The 19,907-nt window shown below is 36.2% G+C and overlaps 1 protein-coding gene across 4 annotated transcripts in view; it reads left to right on the top strand.

The window, feature by feature from the left end:
- PKIB (cAMP-dependent protein kinase inhibitor beta) overlaps nt 1-19,907 on the top strand; it is a 1,514,333-nt gene that overhangs the window by 338,427 nt on the left and 1,155,999 nt on the right. For all 4 annotated transcript variants that reach the window (XM_044073807.1, XM_044073780.1, XM_044073798.1 and 1 more), the window contains one exon: nt 1,248-1,330. The gene's annotated coding sequence lies outside the window, so the exon portion shown is untranslated. The remainder of the gene's footprint in view (nt 1-1,247; nt 1,331-19,907) is intronic.

A 19,907-nucleotide genomic window follows, 5' to 3' on the forward strand; every position in this document is an offset into this window, starting at 1 on the left:
CTTGAGGGAAGGGACACATGAAGGTGAGACACCCTGCTCAAAGATTTACTATAATATGCATTAATGGTCAGCTAGGTCTTAAAAATATTGTTGTTAAATAGATTGTAAGTCCCAGTGAGCTCAAAGCAAGAAGCCACATCTGTTTGAGGGCTACATTCTGTGTGTCACACTTCTCTTTGTAAAGATTACCACTGAAATGGTAGTATAAAGGCTCCAACCCCACTGTAGCTATGTAGACATTGTTTATGGCAAAAATTACCATTACCATCAGCATGGTTAGTGTTCTGAGACACCGGTGCCATAAACACGATACAATAAAATGAAGGAACTACAACACATCAAGTATATGGTCTGAGTCTTAGCTGTTATTTCTATCAATGTTCCTCTTGCAGATTGCATATATTGGTGTAATTACAAAATGTGGGTGCAAATTCTTCTTCTGTCTTTTGTATTTCCTAATGTCACAGTCCGAGATACATCAGACCAAATAAAAAGTCAGATATCCATTATGATCTCATAGGGAATGTACTGAGCAGTAAACACAATATATGCTTGTTCTCTTTACTGTTTGAAGTTGTTAAAATGTAATATGATATGCAATACATGAGTATTCCTTGTCTTATGATTATCGGTGAATATCTACCTTCATTTCTTTCACTGCTTAAATAATGCCTTTCTGTCTATGTGCTATAGTCAGAATTACTGAAAACAGTAGTCTGGAACATCATGGATATACAGAACAAGGCAGATTGAAGACTGATCGCTGAAGCATAGATCATGAAACAGTTTATGTTGCACAAGCCCTTGGCCTCTTTATTTAACGTTGCTTTTAAAGATGGGTAATGCTACTTTTAATAAGTATCATTTCTATATATAGTAGTGGGCCTAAATTTTAATTTGATTCTGCAGTGATTGAAGCCCTATGAAGATAAAACATTTATATCTGTATTTATGAAAGAGCTTTGCAAATTTCCTCAGACAGTACTTCTATTTCACATCTGTTGTGCCACTGTAACAAAATGCAAATAAATTGTACCTTAGTTTATTCAAACCATTCAAAACAGTACTGGAAATGTGTATATTAAATTATACTGCTACAAAATCTAATTATAGTGACAGCATTTTTGGTTTATAAGCAATTGGTGTATGAAGTAGGCAACACTACTTAATGTTTTGTCAGTAAAAGGAAGAATTAAAGTCTGTGTCTGATAGTCACACAGAGAATGACTCATCTTTTCTTTATACAGCTTCAGCATTCAACAGTATCAGGAAAAGAACACATTAAATGCAGTGGCAATAAGAAAAGGAAACAGCATACTCTCTAAAAGAGGTCAGTTAAACCATAATTATCTTACATGTCCTAATTCAATTTTTACTACATATATTACTGCTAAAATAAGAACATGTTGTAAAGACCATTTAATGCTGCTGATTGCTATTATAATAAAACTTAATATATGTCGTACTAGAAGCTGTTAAATGATTTTATCTGGATTCAGTTCTGTAATTTACTAAAGCTTTTCCTATACATTGGTTATAATTTATACATGACTAAAAGTACTCTGCTGAAACAAGACAAGTAGATGTTTTGTACTTTTTTGGCCTCTGTGGTGCCTCTTCTCAGTCTGTGATGCTAGACTCCTGTCCCCTTTGGATCTAATCCGAGACTTTTATATTGTCTGAAAGGAGATTGGGTTTTTCTAGTACACTGTACTTCTTGCAGCTATAGATATTTTGTTTATTTAGATGTCCTACCTATTCCTCTTCTAAAAACACCCAGAAGGCAATGGCATAAGGCCATTAGGGATGAGAACTTCTGTCAGTGCATGCCTCCAATATATGTAACAGTGGAATGCGTACTTCTGGTATCATCATGAGGTCTGTCTTGGAACCCCCTCCACTAACACCAGAATAGATGAGCTGGTAGAATACTGCTGCCTTTCCTATATCTCACAGTCAGCTTCTCAAGTGCTGGGCTTGCTTGTCAAACCCAGGCTGCCTGAGATAAAACCAGGCTATCTCAATTTGAGTTACAGAGCAAACAAAACAATTAGAATTAGTTTTAATATTATTGTGTAGCAGGAGAGTACATTTTTAATGAAAACACAAAGTAAACATCAGTGTTAGTGGTGTAACACATAGCCCATTTGTCTTGGTGCTGAAAGCTGTGGGTTTGATTACTAAACAAGGTATATGAATTGCTGAAATTTCAGTGTGTGCATGGGGGATGGGGGGGGGGGTCCTGCACTCCTGAATGTGTCATCCTTTAGATGAGATTTTAAATCAACGTTGCATCTTCCTGATTTGGCAGTAGCCCAGGTAGATATAAAAGATCCTAAAGTGCATATCAAAAAGAGTAGGTAGGGTCCTTTATATACAAAAATATCTGTTATTTACAAAATATTTACATATGTACAAATATTTACATATGTACAAATATATAAATATACAAACCTGTTTACGCATATTCATATTTTCCTTTACAATCATGCAAAATGTTCATCCCTATTAGACACCCACTCCTTTTGCATAACCACTATGTGATTTTACTTAATGCAATGTCTTTCAGCTTCTCCTGTTAGGTATCACCACCACAAAGAGGATATGCAGACTCTGCACAGAAGGAGCTCCAGCCAAGAATTGAATCAAAGAACATTTTGCTGTGAGTCACCAATGCAAACTGCACCACCGTGGTCTGATTTTACTTAATATTGTTGCTACAATCAATTCACCATTAAACAGAATTTCATTTATAATTTTATTCCATGTAACTCATATAACATAAAATAACTTTTTATCTATTGTTTTAACATATTCTTTACTTCCATTTTTATAATATCCATATTTAATCATACCCATGTTTATTTTATCCACTTCTTTTATATCTTCAAAAAATCTTCTTTACATAGTTTTCCCCATAACATTTTTCTCTTTTACATTTCAAAAACACATTCTGCTGTTTCTTCTTCTTGACAATGTAAACATATACTATCACTTTTCTTTTTATATGGCATATTCCTTTTCCTGGCAATTTATTTATTAAGTCTCCACAAAACAAATCTTGACATTCTACTTTCTGATTACACCATTTGCTTCTTAAATTAATTTTTTCATCTGTTAGATGTTCTCATGGTTTTACATTGTAATGTGTTATCATTGCATTCTTATATTATATTTTTCTGTCTTTTTCTATATCATCAATTTCCAGAAAATATTTCTTATCGGTAACATTTTATTTCTTCACTTATGCACTCCTTTTCTCTTTTACTCTTTTTACGATACTCCCAAATTTATCATACTTATACAGTTTTACTACTAATGTCTCATATTTTACATTTATCCACTTTAACACTTTGTACAAATTTAATGAAGCAGTGTATACCACTAAGTTAAGTAACACTAAGCCTCCTTCTTCTTTATTTACATACAAAAATCCACATTTTACTGGGTTTAATCTAGAACCCCATATAAATGAAAAAAAAATATCTGCAATAAGGGACTGGCAATACACATATGCACACACACACACACACACACACACACACACACACACACACACACACATATATATATATATATATATATATATTTTTTTTTTTTCAGTACTATTGGTCTTCAGTTTATTTTAATTCTCGTCTAGCTTCCTTCTGCCATATGAATTTAAGTATTCCACTATGTAAGCCTTTATTCATAAAATCTACATTTAACCATTCATTCAAAATCTTAAAAAAAAAAAAAAAAAATATATATATATATATATATATATATATATATATATATATATATATATATATATATGTGTGTGTGTGTGTGTGTGTATTGCCAATCCCTTAAATTTTTATACATTTCATACCCTATTCCATTTGGGCTTGCAGCCAAATCTATATTTACTTGTCATAATACTTCATCTAGCTCATTTAAAGAAATATCCTTTTCCAACTCTTTATTCTCTCTTTGTGGTAACTTTTTTACTTCCCATGTTTTTTCACTAACTTGTTTTTTTTAAACATTTATTGTCCGGATTGTACTACAATATTGATAATCTTTCCCAAAGCTCTTTCTATTTCTCCTATTGCATTTTTTATTATTTCTCTTATGACACTACCATCTTCCCTTACTAATCTGCTTAAGTAACTCAATACTTTTTCTATTTTTTATTGCAAAAAATATAATTGCTTATTTAACAATTCTTGTATTATTTCTTGATTCCTTTCATAGAATTTGTTTTTGTCAAAGTACTTTCTATCAATATGTTCTAAATCTTCCAATGCATCATTATATATTATTTTATATTTTTCTTTCTCTACTTTTCTCATGTTATATTGCCACTGTAAAAACTTTTTTTATATTTTTCCTTAAATATCATCCACCATACAGAACAATTTTTATAAAATGTTCTCAGAGTAATATGATCTTTCCATAACTGTATTACTAATCTCCTTCCTTGTTCATTCCATGTTTTCTCATTTATCATTTTTATTCCTTTGCCTATTTTTATATATTCCTTGTGTTCTTTTATCTCTTGTAGGATGATCAGAAAATCCTATTTCAACTACCTCTCCTTCTCCTATAACTAAACCTTCTGATACTATAAAATAATCTGTTTCAATTCTATACATGCCCCTTTTATAAGTTCATGAATTTTTGTCTCAAAGTTTTAACTTATCACAGCTTACAACTTCTAAATGTTTTCTTATATCATTTCATTTATGCTTGCCTCTTAAATCACAATTAAAGTTTCCTCTTATTATAATATTTATATTTATCACTATGTAGTCTAAAATCTGATGAAAGAAGCTTTCACCTTTCTTTTCAGTTAGTATAAGCATATAATGTTATAATTCTGTATACTTGTTCTTTCCATTTTAACTTTATAATGGTTAATCTTTCCATTTTTGCTAAGATTACATACAATATCTTTACTGTATTTCTGCAGAATACAGCTATTCCAGAATGTCTCATTTCCCAAATTCCAGATTATCTCTCTTTCCAGTAGCTTCTCTGTAGTCTTTCTTCATTTGTTAAAAATATTGTGTTTTCTAATATAATTACATCTCTTCAAAATTCTTATTCATCTTACTATATTCTTAATACTATTCACATTTATAGAAAGCACTCTAAAGTTTTCGTTTTCCCTTAAATTCATGATTTCATAGATAACTAAGCTAGCATTCTTAAGAGGCTATTGTAAGCCTAACCAATTTCCTTTCCAAAGGTGAGAATCAAACACTGAACCTTGTGTCTGTGACAGAGACACCTTAACCATTATACCAAGCCCCAATCCACAGCTTTATATATTTTAATCCATTTCCTTTCTTTTTTTTTTCTTTTGTGCTGATCACTTTAAATTTTCCTTTTCTGTCTTTTACCATTTCACCAATATAAGGGCGGCCACGGTGGTGCAGTGGTTAGCATTGCCACCTCACAGCAAGAGGTTCTCCGGTTCGATCCTCGGCTGGGGTGCCTTCTGTGCGGAGTCTGCATGTCCTCCCTGTGGTCGCGTGGGTTTCCTCCGGGTGCTCCAGTTTCCTCCCACATCCCAAAGACATGCTGCAGGTGGATTGGACACTCTAAATTGGCCCTAGGTGTGTGTGAGTGTGCCTTCTGTGGAAGGTTGGGCGCCGGGCTGGCAACTCGACACCGTAAAACTCCACTGCCATTCAATGTGCGGACAGGTGATCCGCTGTGGCGACTCCTAAACGGGAAAAAGCCGAAAGAAGAAGAAGAAGACCATTTCACCAATATAATTCTTTTTTCCCTTTCACCACTTCCCAGTTTATGTCTTATTCATCACTTATTTCAAAACCTTCTTTTATATCATCTTAATTATGTTTTTCTCATGTCATTTTTCTTCTTTTTCTACTACATCTAAACTTTTTTCTCTTTGCTCATTTTCTTCCCTTTCTTTTTCCTTAATTCTATTTTCATTTTTGCAATCTATCCATAAATGTCCAATTTTATTACATTTATAACATTTCAATTCATATTTTTTGCATCATGTCCTATTTCCCCACAAATATAATTTTTTTTTTTGTCACAGCTACTTATCAAATTTCCTTCTTTTCCACAAAAGAAACATGATTTGGACTGTCCCTAATATTTTACAGCACCCTTATTCCCCTCCACATTTATCATGCTTGGTATATGTATAATGTTTTCTCTTTCTATTTTTTTATAGACACAAGTCTGTAGACCTCTTTTGTCATAAATTTTTGTAATGTCCAGTACTTCTTTACATAAAGCTTTTAAATGTCCTTTCAAAGTATCTTTTTCTACCTCTGTTCAAAATTGTACCTGAATCTTCTATTTTTGTTTCACTGTTAAATTTTTTTAACACGTAAAGATTCCTTGGGCTACAGTCTTTATATTTTCTTATTCTCCAAGAAAAAATTCCATTTGAAAAAAGCTGTCTCAAATGTAATGTTACAAAATGTCTCTTTGTTAATAAGAATAAATGCTCTTACCTCATGTGCTTTTATACCCAAAGAAGCTATTAAATTGTCCCACAATTCATACCTGTTAATTTCGTTGTCTTCTTTACTTTGAATCCTTACCATATACTTCTGTTTTTCATTTTCTTCTGCCTTCTTTTCTGCTACTCCATTTTTGCCTTATTTTACTTTCTCTGCATATGTTTTCTTTTCCACCTCACTACTATTTTTTTAGGATTGTCTCTGCATCCTCATTTTGTATTTTCTAGATAATACACTCCCCAGAAAATATCTCCTTCATTTTCTGGCTCACTGTACATCATCATTTCTTTCTCTCAATTGGAGGGTTGTAATTATACATCCAGCATTTGCTGAGTCATCTCCATTAAACAGGTTTCTTTGAAACATTCCCTCCGAATTCTGCACACATTCTCCGATCTCAATATTTGCATTTTCTTTCATTAGTCCATCATCTCCTTCTCTCTCCATCTTCCTTCCTGTTTCTCCAGGCCACCTGTGTACCTGGAATGGAAACAGGAAGTGCTCTTTCAAAATGGTTCCCACTCACAACAGTGTAGAATAGGGGAAGTTCCCCAATGCCTTGGCCAAATTTCCTGTGGTAGTTTAAATTCCACCACTAGCCTACTGGATCTAACCTGGTGAAGAAAGTTAAATAAAATAAACATTAGTGTTAGTATGTTTTTCATTTATTAATATGCCAGTATTTAGTTGTTCAGTATGCTGCAAACATGTGTTTCAGTGCTTTTCTAAATGATTTACCTTTTACTTAATAGTGAATCTGCTGTAAGATACTTTTTGATAATCTTTAATAAGTTTAGTCCATTAATCATGTACAGGTCCTTAGATAGCACTATTGTGATGCAATCTGAAGAGGAGCAAAATACCAATGGTGCAACCACAGTGCTTCTATATAAACAGTTAAATGCTTATAATGGCAGATGCTTAGCACCATGTATAAAAATGGTGAAAATAAAAATTAGGGAAAGAAGCAAATCACAATGCAAATTTGGTTGGAAACCCTTATAGTCTCATTATCAGCCATGTTCAAATTTTTGCTTAACTATGTTTTTATTTTCATTATGCAAGAGTGTCTATGAATACAAGAGGGTTCATAGTCATAAACAACTTATATTTTCATAAACAACTTACATTTTCATAAAAATGCTCCAGTGAGGACTTTTAAGCAGGAATTATAGACTGTTATCCTTGGACAGCAGATGATATGATATGCTATGTTTTTATATGATATATGATATGATACTGTGTGATATATGATGTGATGTAGGATATAATAGTATATGAGATCTTACTGTGTGAGGTAAAAAGATAAAACTTATCAAGGGCTAGACTAGACCTGGTAATGTGATCTCACAATTTCAAGCTTTGGAACAATCAGTCCACAATAAATGTGTAATCCACAGCTGTTGACACTCTCGGGGACCTGCCTAAATAGTCACTTGCCTAACAGAATTGCTGACTTTTCAAGCAAGTTCATCTTGTAAAATTAAATTTAATCACATTCTAGTAAGTGGTTCTTGCTATTGATTTTCAAATTATGTGTCACAGGAAGGTATAAGACTTGCTTTGAGCAGCATTCTACCTAAACTAAGGATGAAGCCACAATACAAATAAAAAAATGATTGACTTTAACAACTGGCATAACTTTTGGTGTCAGTCCAAGGGGATCCAATATTTGTCAGCCTGGGAGAACATGATCCACAGACCATGCTGTTTTGCCAGAGATGGACTGCACCTGAATCTTCTAGGGTTTTGGATATCGGCAAAAGCTTTAGCCACCCCTATAGTGCCTTGTTTAGGCAGTGCAACCTCTCAGCATAACAATATCTTCTCTTGATAAGATCAAGGTACTGCTACTCAATGCTAGGAGTCTAAACAAGAAACTGCACTCCTTAGATGCATTTTCCTTGGAAAATGCTAATGTCTCTGCAGGGTTAATCGTAGTATTTATTACATGTACCCTAAATTGTTCTGCATTCTGTCTGTAGAATGTATGATTATGTACATGTTGTAGAGGACATTAATAGTCTGATAACAGTTACTAAATGGGAACAAGACAAAAGAGTAGTATACAAGTTGCACAGGTTACATTAGGCTATTATAATGTAGGTAGGTCAGTCACCATAAATAACAAAATAAGTATTTACCACAGAGAAACTTGAGTGGAAAATACTGCCTGGCAAAATGAAATGATTACCAAAACACAAGAAGAAATACAGCTAATACAAGAGAAGTCATAAGATTCTGAGGAAACATAATGGAAACTGAGAACTAAAAAGTCAGCCTACAATAGGAAATCTGTCATCTTCAAGTAATAAAACAGACTTGAAATTATGACTTAAAATGTATTGCATTAGAGATGAAAGCAGATTATAGAAGATGTTTTAAATCAAATTAAAATAAAAACTAGAAAGCAAGCAATGCAGATAAAAACAATTATTTACACAAAATCATTTAGGAACAATCACTAGTGTGGGTCTTTAAATATAAACGAACAACAGTTTACAGAGAACACTCTTTCAAAATGCTTGATATGCGTCCATTTGAATCAGTCCAGTATCCCATCAACACATGTCAATAATTAAATAAACTACTGCAGCTAACAAAAGCATTTTTGATCCACGTTGAAATGTCATAATCAAGTCACTCTAATGCTCTTACAATCCTTGCTTCTCTTCTGGGAGGATTAGGTTTTCATTTGTATAAAGCAGCCAATTTCATGAACCAGTTAGCAGTTATCGCAGTGCAAAATACTGGCAATCAATACCTGTTCAAAATACAAAATCATATAAATTAACATTTTTCATAAAAATGCATGCAAGAGCAAATACTCTGTTTGTTGTGCCATGACTGAAACTATGCAGTAGTTGACTAAAGAAGGAGTAATGCCTACAGTTTCAGACACAGTCCTTAAACTTAATCATCCTGTGGTATGTAATAAGTTATTTATGACCTAAATGCCTCTTTATCAAAAATATCTACTTTTTTTTTGCTTCCCCCACAGGAAGTCACCTGATGACTCCTCTACATGCACTTGATTGGCCCATTCTTGCCAATGGAGCAGGAGCCAGGCATTCCTGAGTTAGGTGAGAGCTCTATGGCCCATTTCTTCCTGCCCAGGAAGCAGTATAGGTTCATCAGTTCCACAGAGTGTGTCAGCTTGCTGGGTCTAGCAAAGTGACCAACACTGCTCAAGTGGAGCTTCACCCTCCCATTGATGGCTCCTCAAGTTCCACTGCAAGTTGCAGCCACGAGGAGTGTGTGTCCATTTGTGGAACCCTCTAGCTTGTGCATCTGCACAGTGGTAGCTTATGCTTGCTGGTGCTCCATGACTGCAATTTCTGATACTCCTGCTAGATCTCCCCTGAGTGGCTAGCCAGAGCTGTCTCTGTCCAAGATGAGTAAGCCTGCAGAGACTTCTGACTCCATCTTCTCTGGCCATCTCCAACAGGCACCAGAACTACTAACTGATCTCTGATTACTTTCAGCTGATATGCTGCACTTATTTTCTGCAAGAAAACAAGTCTTACCACAGTCTACATTTACCAAGACACCTCAGAAAACTTATCTAGGGAATAGAATTCTACTACTTAGGTGGCTTTTGCAAAAATAAAGGTGTCATATGGAAACGCCCAGAGTTAAAGAAATGAAAATAATTTTTGGAAATGCATACTTTATATCAGACTGATGCAGTAACTGAAAACTGGTTTACGGGGAGAACTAGGAGAAAGATAGGCTATCCTACAGTTCACTGAGTGTAAACAGGAAGCTGTTTAAGTTGCTGAAAAACAAGAGGCTGTCTTCTGTAGTTGACTTATCAAGATATGTGTTTGTGGACCTATTTCACATGACTGAAAACTCAAAATACTGAATTTCATTTGACTGAGACCACAATACTTAATTTTCAAAATACTGAAAACTCATTTGACTGAGTCTCATTATACTGTTATATGTCATTATATGGTTAATACTGCTAGTTCTTCTGTGGTATGTTGCTTCTTTTCATATGCATTTTTGAAGGCTGGATCTGACTTATATGAAGGAAGCTAAGCAGTCAAATATATCAGGTACATGTTCCACTGCTTAGAATGAGATATGGGACAGCTACTCAGTTCTCTGAACACATAACAACACCGACAAAATACAGTGCTAATGCCTGATTCATACACGTGCATCAAAAGGAACCCTCTTCTGGGACCTCTGAGAATAGTGTGCACAGCATATTATGTTTCCTGTCTACTGTTACTGAGTGCGTGTGTGTTTGTGTGTGTGTGTGTGTGTGTGTGTGTGTGTGTGTGTGTGTGTGTGTGTGTGTGTGTGTGTGTGTGTGTGTGTGGCTGTGCATTAATGGAGTGCTCCCCCTTGCCTAGCTGATAGCAAAAGGAGGTGGCATTCTATGAGAATGGCCAGTGAGTCAGGTACGTGTGTCTCAAGCTTCTGCTTTTTCAGTGAGTTAAGCCTATGGCCAGTCACACTCAGTGAATGTAATCTGCCTTAAGTATGGTCACAGGGGTACATAGGGGAACAAAAACAAGTTAAAACTGTTTTTCATTATTTTGCCATACAGATGCACTGAACCAGAAAAGCCAGTGTAAATTTAATTTTCTGTTTACCTTATTTTTACTCTACTTCTAGGGGATATATATTTTCTTTAAGGAGGTTGATGGGAGATAGTGATAATAGAAGAGGCTTTTCTTACATTTTTCCACTTTACTTCTTTTTGTTAAAGTTGTTGTTAATGATTGGAAGACAAATTGCAGCAATACTTGTTTTTATTAGTTATGGTGTACAGGTTTTGTGCCAGGAGCTGGTACATATGTGTTTCCCAGGGTCTTCTTATACATGAATACCCTGCTTTGGAAATCCAAGTGACTAACTGTCTTTCTTTATTTTCAAAATACATTTTCTAAATACTAGTAATTATTGCTAAGCAACAAAATGTCTTGAGGCAGTTCCTCTACAAATAGTTAATGTGAAATCCATAGTAAAATAACTAGTGTTGCCTTTTTCTAGGGTACAGATTTCCTGAGAAATTCTTTCTGACCAGGACATTCTGTTTATATCCAGAGTAATGCCATTAACATTGTGACTTTTATAAAGTGAAAATGCTATGGATATCTGTATACCACCCTCAAGCAGATTGGATAGCTGAGCACGACAACAAAACTTTAAAGCTTGTGTTATGAAAGGCTATAGAGGTGGACGGGAGAAACTGGGCCCAACTGCTTCCATATCCTCTCTTTGTTGTATCAGAAGTACCCCAAGCCTCATATGGATCTACACCATTGAGCTACTGTATGGAGACATCCCTGAGGCTCTCTAGGAATAGCAAAGGAAACATGGGAGGAAAAGAATACCCCCTTTAAATGTATAATAGAGCATTTTTCAGACCAGTAGTACAGGCTAAAAACTGTAATGCCTGTAGCAAATGAATGTATGGAGATAGCAAAGGAGTCACAAGAGAAAGCATACAATAAATGCTTGTCTCAGCGAATTCAGCCTTGAAAATAAAATTTGTGCAAGTATTCACTGCTGAACATAAGTTCCTTGCAAAGTGTTGGACCTTTGAGATTGTACAGAAAGGAAGAGACTTACAAGATGAGACAACGTGGAAAAATGAAACTAATAAGTTATACCACATAAATATTCTGAAACCTTGGAGAGGTACTGAAGTTTCTGTACTAAGTATGATTGCAAAAGAAGTTATGTTTCCCACAGCATACCCAGAAGTCAAAATAGGGATGATATTATCAGTATCTTAGGAACAGGTGAAGGAATCTGTCCTCAGAAATAAGGATATTTTCTCAGTGTTGCACGGTGTAACTCTAGCACAACACAGAAATCATGCCTGGTGAGAAAACACATCTGAAACCATATCATATACTATAATCGCAACACCAGCCAGTCAAGGAAGAGGTAGAGAAAATGCTTAAATGTAGGGTTATAGAGGAATCCCAACGTGAGTGGAATAGTCCCATAATCCATATTATTGGTTCTTAAACCAGATGTCTATGATGATTTGAAATGACTTTAGAAAATTGAGCAGCATATTAAAATTTGAGACATTTTCATGCCTTTGAGATTGTACAGAAAGTAAAGGAAGAGACTTACAAGATGAGACAATGTGGAAAATGAAACTAATAAGTTATACCACATAAATATTCTGAAAACTTGGAGAGGTACTGAAGTTTCTGTACTAAGTATGATTGCAAAAGAAGTTATGTTTCCCACAGCATACCCAGAAATCAAAATAGGGAAGATAGGTGAAGGAATCTGTCCTCAGAAATAAGGATATTTTCTCAGTGTTGCAAGGTGTAACTTTGAAGCGGTCACCAAAGCCGTAGACGAGGGTAAGGTGGTTCACACAGCCTATCTAGATCTCGCCAAGGCTTTCAACACCATCCCCAACTTTGGAATTATAGATAAACTCACTAAACTAGGTATAAATCCCTATGTCACAAGATGGGTTGCCAACTGGTTCACTGACAGAACCCACACTGTGAAAGTAGCAGACTCCAAATCCGACTTCAGACCAATGACAAGTGGAGTACCACAGGGTTCAGTGCTGGATTCTCTCCTGTTTGGTATCTACTTCTGTGAAGTACAGGCTAACACAGAAGGTCTTTGGCTAACAAAGTTCACAGATGACTGCAAACTAGGAGCCATAACTGAAACTCCTAATGATGTGGACATCCTACAAAAGGGCCTCGCTGAGACAGATGCTTGGTGTCAAAACCATGGCCTCAAGCTCAATGCCAAAAAGTGCATTGTCATCCCCTTTGGTAAAAACTCTATACCCATGAACTACAACATAGGCGGTAGTATACTTAACACTGAAAGTGTGATAAGAGACCTTGGGACACAGGTGGACAGTAGTCTGTCCTTTGATAATCACATTGCCACAGTAGTCAGGAAATCCTTCTACGTGGCACACCTCATCACAAAAGGTTTCTCATCTAGAAAAAAAGAGCTTATTGTTTCCCTCTACTCATCATTCATTAGACCCATTCTAGAGTACAACGCCCCTTTTGGTATGTACCTCACAAGACATCTACAACAACTGGAAAGGTCACAGAAATACCTCACAAAGAGGATTACCAGCCTCAAACAGATGATCTATGCAGACCATCTCAAAAAACTCCAGCTTTACTCTGTCGCATATCGCCTACTCAGAGGCAATCTCTGCCTAACATACAAAGCTATGTCAAACCCAGAGCTGTTGGACATGCTCCACTTAAAGAAGTCCCAATCCCTCCGAGCTACATGCTCTAGGGACCTAAACCTTGTCACCACAATAAACAGAGCATGTCGGAGGGGTAGATTCCTGTCCCAGAGACTTCCCATACTCTGGAATAAACTACCTATCTATATCAAAGCTCCTCATTAGTACTCTTCAAGAAAAATCTTGATGATTGGATGGGAAATAGGAAATTCACCCCGGGGATCACTTCTGTGGCTCTGCTTGACAGTGGCACAGGAAAATAATTTTCTTGGGTGGCAAAAGCCAGGGTACGTTTTTGGCTGGGCTTGTATAGGCCCTAGGGCTTATAGCCTAGTACCTACCTATGAACCTATGAAATTTGAGTCCCATATTCAGTACTCTGAGTGGAGGAATCATAACTCTCAATATCTTAGCACAAGAAATCTGGAAAAAGGTTAAAATAATGGTGGGTCAGTGGCCCCACAAATAGGGACAGATTTTAAATATTGCTTTCATGAACTTAGAACTTTGCTAGAATAACAAGATTTCTGTTAGCATGCATTGTCTAAACAATACAAAGTCTGAAACTCAAATGTATGTCATTATTTAGTGATTTCAATCCTCAGTGATTTGCCAGAAAAGCATACATTTTATGAGGAACAGACCAAAAAAATATAAGGCAAAAATATGGACATTCTGCAAATGTCTGGACATTTGAGAGCTATGAGAGGAACTGACTGAAGCTTCAATAAGACTAAATTTTTGTTTACTTCTGACCTAACCAAGGGCTATTGGCAAATTCTGCTAGCCCAAAAAGCTAATGAAAAAATGGCATTGTCAATACCAGGGGGACTCTTTCACTACAGAGTCCTGCCATTTGTTTTACATGGACCATCTCCAAAATTGCAGAGGTGGTGGTTAAAGTTCTTTGACCCTGTACTAGAAATGCAGCAGCCTACTCTGGATCTTTGGCACAGAGGCATGTAGTGTTAACTGTGACCCAGATGACCCTGGTTTGAATATCAGCTCAGGCACTGGAAGAGCTAGGGAGGTGTGGCTATGGATTGCTTATCTTGGGGTAAAGCTGCTATGGCTCCTGGCTGGCTGCATCTTCTCCTTCATTGTTATGGGTAGAGGCTATACTTCTCAATGTGGAAACATCAAACATCTGGACAAAGGCCCATGAAAAGTAGGTATAACTGACTAAAAATCAGGATGCTGATTAACATAACATTTGCATAAATAATTATGTAACCCCACCCACTCCAGTGGAATCGTGGGATACCAACATGAAGATCTAAGTCACTAAATAATAATTAGTAATGGCAGACATTTGAATTTCAGACGTCATATACTTCAGAAAATATATAATAATGTAAAACCTGTTATTCTAGCAACTGAGTTTACAGGAGCAATATTTAAAATCTGTCCCTATTTTTTGGCCTTTGTCCCACCATTATTGTTGGCTTTTGTCCAGATTTCTTGCTCTTAGAGATTGAGAGGTATGGTTTGAGTCTTTCTGGCATCTCATTTTAGCACAGATCTAATATAAGTGAATGTGTAAAGGAAGAGAAAAAATATACTTTAAAGATAAATAAAATGGAAAAAGGAAGTAATTTTCTTTTTAAAGAGAATCACTGAGCAAAATTTTTTATATAATACTTTACTTGGAACCAGCGTTTAAGTATTATATCATCTACTCAACACATAAACACTTTCACTGGTAAAGCTGAAGAATGTATTAATACATTTTTTCATATATACAGAAATAAATGTGTTTGAGAACAGCGAACCCAATTTATTTTCACCACTCCAGGCTGGACACATTCATGTTAACATGATATTAAAAATAATTATTGTATGTGATTTTCCATGGATTGATTCCAAAGTATGGGAACCCATCCAATATCTGATTCTATTTGTCAGTATCCAAGACCTTATAACATAGGTCTGAGTTTGGCAGTACGCCAAGTGCAAGGAGCTGCAAAGATTGCATCAGCTGCGTATATTCAATGCTGTCAAAAGAAAAATAAATGCTGTCCGGTCCAAGAAAGTTTCTGAAAGGCATACATATTGCACACTTGGAAATGTGCAAAGGCATTTTTATAAAAAAGCTTTGTAGTGACAAGTGACAGATTACCCTACCTTTCAGATGGCGACTGTTGAACAACGTCTGGTCTGGAATTGGTAGTACTAGTACCATGTACGCCAAGACAACGTCAAAAGCAAACTGAATTGATATGGGCTAGATTGATGCTGTGAAATAGACTTTTTCAGGGCTGTTATTAATGGTGGCTTTATATGACCTGGTAGTTAGATGTTCTTCTGAACCTCTAGCCAGCCTAACTGGCTTTCTTTTCTGTTTAAATGCAAAAATGGCGGTCCCAAAGCATTTCATCACATGGCGCCAGCACCACAACTTAATGATAAGAGAGGGATTTAGAAAGGCAAGACCAACAGCAAATCCATCTTGGTAAAATGAACTCTTGGCATTCTCTGTATCTTTTAGAAAGATCACATGACATGTGGGCTGAGTGAGGGTTTGAAACAAGTAGAAAGTTGTTTGTCATGTACCTGTCATTTATAAAGTTACACAGCTTACAAACACCGATAACTCTCACCCCTTTCCCCGTAAAATAAAAGTGTAAAGAATCTTAGTCCCTGCAAAAGTAATGATGTTTAAAATGGTTTTACTTCGGTAGCAATTGTAAACATATTAAATAAATGTGCAAACAGTTAAACTTTGGTACGCTGCATTTGAATGCAATTCATTACTATTATGTCTACATGACAAGGGTGTTAACTTTCTTTTTGAACACTTACCTACTGAATGGTTGAAAACCCGTCAGCATGGTTGCTAGGTAGCTTTGATTACCAAAGTAAGGCAAATAGGAAATGTACTTTTTAAGATGGGAATGGCAATCTACTACAATGAATTACAAATGACAGTATGGACTTAACTCTCTGCAGTTATCCCTCTCCTTGTTACTATTACCTAGCAACCACTGGAGCCCATAAATTTGTGCTTAAGGCTTAGCAGTTATGTGTGATGGCATATGCCTTTCCTTTAAATTTCCTTTAAATTCCCCCTGGGATGTCTCGCAATGACCACTACTAACAGTAAAAGCTTGTTTGTTTCAGAGGTACCAAACAGTATTGTGTTGTATATATGTAGAACTGTAGCCAGGGTTGTCTGGTACTGACCGGCAATAAACAACTTTTTTTTAAACTCTCTTACAAGCAGTCAGGGGTCAGACGAGATCTCATGACACTGATGCTATAACCCATGGCCCTTCATGTTGATGACATTGCGGGATATCCTGGCAATGTGCGATGACATCAGCATTATCAAAAAAATTAGAAATAAATTTAAAAAATCATGATTTGAAGGGGCCACTTGGGAATTCGTGGCACCCCATTATTTTAGCCTCAAAACTGGGAAATTCCAAGGCATTCGGTATAGTTGAGAGGGATGGTACAGGGCAAGGGCAAGGAGAGCAGGTGCTAGTACTGAGGTGGACATGTGCTGTGGATACCCAAGCTGTTGATGACAGCCCTTATCTTTACATGCAAAGGAGCAAACATACATAGGTAGCAGGGCGGGGGTAGTTCCTCCTGCAATGGAGGTGCACACATCAAAACCAAGAGTGGAGTTAGTGCCAAAGATAGAAACCAGTAGAAGTAAATATAATAGACTTTAAAGACTTCAAACCTCCCGCAGTTCTATGATGAAGTCTCAAAATTCAGGTATAACTGTAACTCCCCATAATGTTGACTCAGCCATTAGTTATGTGGATAAATTCTATATTCACCTAGATAAATGTATTAGCCTGACAGATCCTACCAGAACCAAACAAAATGGCAAGTTCAAAAGCAAGCCAGCTTAGTGGTCCACAAGCATAAATAATACAACAATAAAAAAACTTCTTAGAAGACACACAAACAACTATAGACCCACAGATCAAGGTCAGCATGAAAAAAGATTGAAGATATTGAAAAATACTATCAGGAAGACAACTGCATGTCATGAATTTAGACCAGCACTGGAAGCTAAGGATAATTGCAAATCCTTCTGTACTGATTAAGAAATAACACCCAACTTATGGCTTCATCGACTTGGATCCAGTAGATACACAAATACGCTGGCAAATTCAGGTCAAATTTCACCCCCAACACAATTATACACATCTTGTATATTCCAAAGGATCTCAAACCCCCTATCATCACAAAAGAACACATGATAAAGTTATATTTCAAAACAAAAATGATATCCCCCATGACACCCAGTAACATACCTGGCTGCCTGCTTACTTTTGTCAGATTTGATTATTTCTTCTGAGTTCTTTGTTGATCTTTTTGAGTTTTCTAATATGGGATTGGGTATTACATTTGTTGTTATGGGCTGTGAGATTCTTCCTGTTACTATATAAATTGTTTATATCAGGTTTCCATGATTGGGGTTTATTCCTGAACTGAACATTATAATTGCATTTGTGTTTTATGGGCACCTTTACCTCAATGAAGACTTTGAGGTCAGCACAGAAATTATCTGCCGATGTGGTGGCATGTGATTTGGGGTCATCAAAGTAAGCAGGGTGTTTAAATTTCATCAGGTCATCCGTTCACTGAAACATACCTGCCTTAGAATAGTCTATAAAGACAGAAGGGTTTTGTGGTAAATCAGGTATTACTCTGATGGTGAGGTTTACTGAATGGTTGTCAGGTTTGACCAGTGATGTAAATGTAGGTGTTGCACATATCAGGGCTATATTAGCAAGAACCAAATCTAATATTTTTGAACCATTGGGATATGAACTAGTTGGTCAAAGATACTGAATAGAAAGAATCTTTGTGCATGCTTATTTATGGAAGTATAGGTTTCCCAGTTAACGGCAGGATAGTTGAAGTCTCCTAAGAGAATAGAGACCAATAAGAAGGGATATCAGTGTGTTTAGATATGCCTCATGGGTTGCAGGGTGACATGGAAGGGGTATGATAGTTGGCTGTGATGTGCTACTGAGTTTTAATTACCACAAGAAGGATATGAATGAGTTCAAGGTCACTGACCTGCCTTAATAGTGATGGGACCAGCTTTTTAGGAACACAGATATGCCACTTCCAGTAACACTGTCAGTTTCCACATTGTGTGTGAAACAGTGGTAGGCAATGAAACCCTGCACTGCAGGGCTGCTTTTTCTAAATGTCAACATTTTCAAGAGTTAGGAATGTCTGTAAGGAATACACCACCTTGTTTAAGCTTCTACTAGCAGTGCTGCCTGTACGCAGTCTTGATTTTGTTTGGCAATGTAAGTAATTTGAGGAGACTGACCTGACCTAAAAAAGGCAATATGAGAGAATAAAAAGTCCTGGGCAATATATGGAAGACATAAGGAGAAAAGTACAGGCCATTCCTAGCAAAGCAGCAAGGGTCGTCAGTCATCTCCTGTAAGGCTTATATGTACTGGATCATCTAAGAATGCCAACAGCTAAGCTAATAATTAATTATACAATGACCCCCCCCCAGTAATATTCCAAAACGTTTATGCTGATTGGCTAGCATGCCCATTGCAAATCCCACAATATACCAACGGAAAAAGCTCCGGTTGCCTGGACTTTTTTCCGTTAGTATAAAGTGTCCAAAACCTCCTTCTTTTCTTTTTTTAATAAATAAAAAAAGAAAAAAGAAAAAAAAAGAGCAACAGAGACTTTCTTTTCTCTTTTGCTTTCATTTCAAAACATTGATGTACTGGGTATGCGTAGGAATGCAAGTCCCATATGGATGCGCAGTACATCAACACAAGGAAGCAGTATACCACCACCGGCGCAAGAACAGCAATGCGCCGTTATACAAACACATTATTTAAGAAAAGTAAGTACTTTTTTCTTAAATAATGTCATTGTATAATAGCAATAACCAACTCCATGGTTGTGGTATATTGAAATTTACCCATGGTTGGCTTTATTTAATCACTCTGGCTTCACCCTCATGATTAAACCATGTCAATTGTGGGTAAATCTTCAATATACCATACCATGTCATTGGTTATTGCTTAAATAAATTATCTTTTTTAGGTATTGTGCCATCATTCTTATTAATTGCAGGGTACTGATAAAGACTGGTTTCACACCAATTTCAGGTGCATATTCTCAGAGTTCCATCATGTCACTCCTCATATGATTGAAGGAGGTGTATCTCAAAGTCATTCACTCTGACATGTGCAATGACCAGGTCATAT

Source organism: Protopterus annectens, chromosome 1.part1 (genome assembly GCF_019279795.1).
Source record: "Protopterus annectens isolate FY-2018-M chromosome 1.part1, PAN1.0, whole genome shotgun sequence".
Lineage (NCBI taxonomy): Eukaryota > Metazoa > Chordata > Ceratodontiformes > Protopteridae > Protopterus > Protopterus annectens.